The sequence below is a fragment of the Balaenoptera ricei genome, chromosome 2 (assembly GCF_028023285.1).
Source record: "Balaenoptera ricei isolate mBalRic1 chromosome 2, mBalRic1.hap2, whole genome shotgun sequence".
NCBI lineage: Eukaryota > Metazoa > Chordata > Mammalia > Artiodactyla > Balaenopteridae > Balaenoptera > Balaenoptera ricei.
In genome coordinates, this window is record NC_082640.1 from 185439600 (window position 1) to 185442720 (window position 3121).

The following is a 3121-nucleotide window of genomic DNA, read 5'->3' on the forward strand; positions in this document are numbered from 1 at the left end:
AAAGGCAGTGCCACACATAGACCATTATAATTGTGATCGGTCCCAGGAAGGAGGATCACAGGGACCTGGGCTGGGACAGGGGCCTCAGGCGGTCAGGGAAGTCAGAAGGGCTCCCTGGAGGAGGTGACCTGTGAGCTGAGACATGAAGGAGTGGGCCACGTGGCCTGGTGGGAGCAGCATGCTTGGGGCAACCCCGGGAAAGGAGGGGTCCCCAAAGTGTGGAAACTTGAGACAGACCTAGGGCTGGAGGGTCACTGGGCTCTAGAGAGGAGACCGCCCTCAGCCACCTGTAGGCCTGGGGCTAAGGTCTGTCTCAGCTGGTCCTCTCACAAGCCTGTAGCCCCTTGAGGGGGTCACCCTCGGAGGCCCCACGCTTATCCCAGGCCTGTGGCCATCTCCCAAATTCCCTTGGGGAGAGCTCTTACATAAAGAGTGAAACATTCCTGAAGGTACTTAAAGAAAGAGTGGGGGGAACTGGGCAGGAAGGGCCTGGGCCTGATACTTCCACTCCCAAATCCCACCCTGAAGACAGGCTGTGGCTTGGCCTCTGACGCTCATTGTAACATGGAGGTCGAGGCTGCAAGACTTGACTTGGAGCTGCCATAATGCACAACGGGGACCTGACCGAGCAGGGACCTGTGAGACAGGAGCCTCAGGTGGCCTTCCTGCAGTCACCATTGCTGGCCCTGGCAACCGGGCCAAGTCAGAACTTCATCCGCAGCACCCGAGGCGGCCGGTGTGGAGAGCCGGACCTGAGATCTCCAGGCCCAGCAGGGAGGCTTTATTGAAAACAGTTTTATTGAAACAGAATTCATATACCATACAATGTACCCATTTAAAGTGTGTAATTCAACGGTTTTTAGTATATTCACAGAGTTGTACAACCAGCACTACCATCAATTTTAGAACATTTCCTCACATCAAAAAGAAACCCCATTCCCATCAGCAGTCACTGCCTAGTGCCCTCCTCTCACAGCCCCTGGCTACCAAAAATTTTCTTTCTGTCTCTATTCATTTGCCAACTCTGGACATTTTATATAAGTGGAATCATATAGTATGTGCTCTTTCGTGACTGGCTTCTTTCATTTAACATAATGTTTTCAAGGCTTGTCCATGTTGTAGCACATGTCAGTATTCTTTTCCTTTTTATGGTTGAATAATATTCCATCTTATGGGGGAATTCCCTGGCCGTCCCGTGGTTAGGACGCTGCGCTTCTACCGCAGGGGGCACAGGTTCAATCCCCGGTTGGGGAACTAAGATCCTGCAAGCCGCGACACGGCCAAAAAAATAAATTAATTAAAAAAATGAAGTTAAAAAAATATTCCATCTTATGGATAGACCACATTTTGTTTATTCATTCATCAGTTGATGGACATTAAGTTTTATCCACTTTTTGGCTATTGTGAATAACACCACTACGAGCATTTGTGCCCAAGTTTTTGTGTGGGCATATGTTTTCATTCTTTTGGTTATATATCTAAAAGTTGGATTGCTGGGTCATATGGTTACTATATTTTTAACTTTTTGAGGAACTGCCAGACTGTTTTTCAAAGCAGCTGCATCATTTCACACCAGCAGTGTATGAAGGTTTCAACGTTTCCACATCCTCCCCAATACTTGTTATTACCACTCTTTTTTATTATAGCTATCATAGTGGGCTAGGATACCTAGTGGTATCTCACTGCAGTTTTGATTTTCATTTCCCTGGTGGCTAATGTTGGGCAACTTTTCATGTGCTTATTAGCAATCTGTATACTTTCTTTGGAGAAATGTTTATTCAGATACTTTACCCATTTTATTCATCTTTTATTACTGAGTTGTGAGAATTCTTTACATGGTCTAGATAAAGTCCTTTACCAGGCATGTTTTGCAAATACTGTCTCCCACTGTGTGGACTGTTTTTAACTTTATTGATGGTTTCATTTGCAAAAAAAAAAAAAAAAAAAACCCAAATTAAAATTCTGATGAAGTCCAATTTATCTACTTTTTTTCTTTTGTTCCTTATGCTCTTGGAATTGTATTTAAGAAGGCTTTGCTTACTCTAGGTCACTCCTTGTGAAGTGAAGATTTACTCCTGTGTTTTCTCCTAAGAGTTTTATAGTTTTAGCTCTTACAGTTAGGTACACAATCCATTTTGAGTTTTTTTCTTTGGTTATTAACACATTAAGTAACAAGATCTGGCAGCAGGTCTAGTATCTTCTGTAATTTTGGAGATGAGTGTACACACTGTTCTGAGATCTCTCCAACATGTAATGTGATGAGACAGTATCATGATTTCTAGGGGTGCCATAGTCCCAGCCATTGCTAATACCGCCTACATTCATAATGGAAGAAAATACTAGATTTCAGTTAAAGTTTCATTTAAGTAAACCTGTAACTACCCTCCCAGGTTCACGGTACCCCTGAAATCTAACCAGACTGCAGGTTAAGAACTCCTAGGATGGGACTTCCCTGGTGGCACAGTGGTTAAGAATCCACTTGCCAGTGCAGGGGACACGGATTTGAGCCCTGGTCCGGGAAGATCCCACATGCCGCAGAGCAACTAAGTCTGCGAGCCACAACTACTGAAGCCCACGCACCTAGAGCCCAAGCTCCACAAGAGAAGCCACCGCGATGAGAAGCCCGCGCACCGCAACGAAGCCCCAACGCAGCCAAAAGAAAAGAAAAAGAAAAAGAACTCCTAGGATGGCTAAAATTCCTGCCCTGTCTCAGTTTCTGAGGAGCCTTGGGGGGGAAATGAACCCTCCCAGGACTGGCTTCTGGCTGTTTTCCTGCCAGCCCACACCCTGCCTTCTGCCTGGTCCAGCTTTGGGGAAGCTATTCCTTGCCTGGCAGAATTTTCTAACAAGCCATTTAACAATAATACTAAAACAACAAAAAAAAAAGCAGCAATAAGAATTATAAACACTACGTGTAGAATCAGACAAGGCATTCTGCCGACATCCTCATCCCTGGTCCTCCCAACATCTTTAGGTCTCTGGTGAGGCCCGCGGCCGCACGGCTACGTGGCTGAGACCTGCCGGCGAGTGGGATCGCACGGTTCAGGCGGAAACTTCACCTCGTGGTGCCTCAGTTTCCCTACCTACAAGGCGCGGATGAGCCGGTCAGAACCGTGTACAA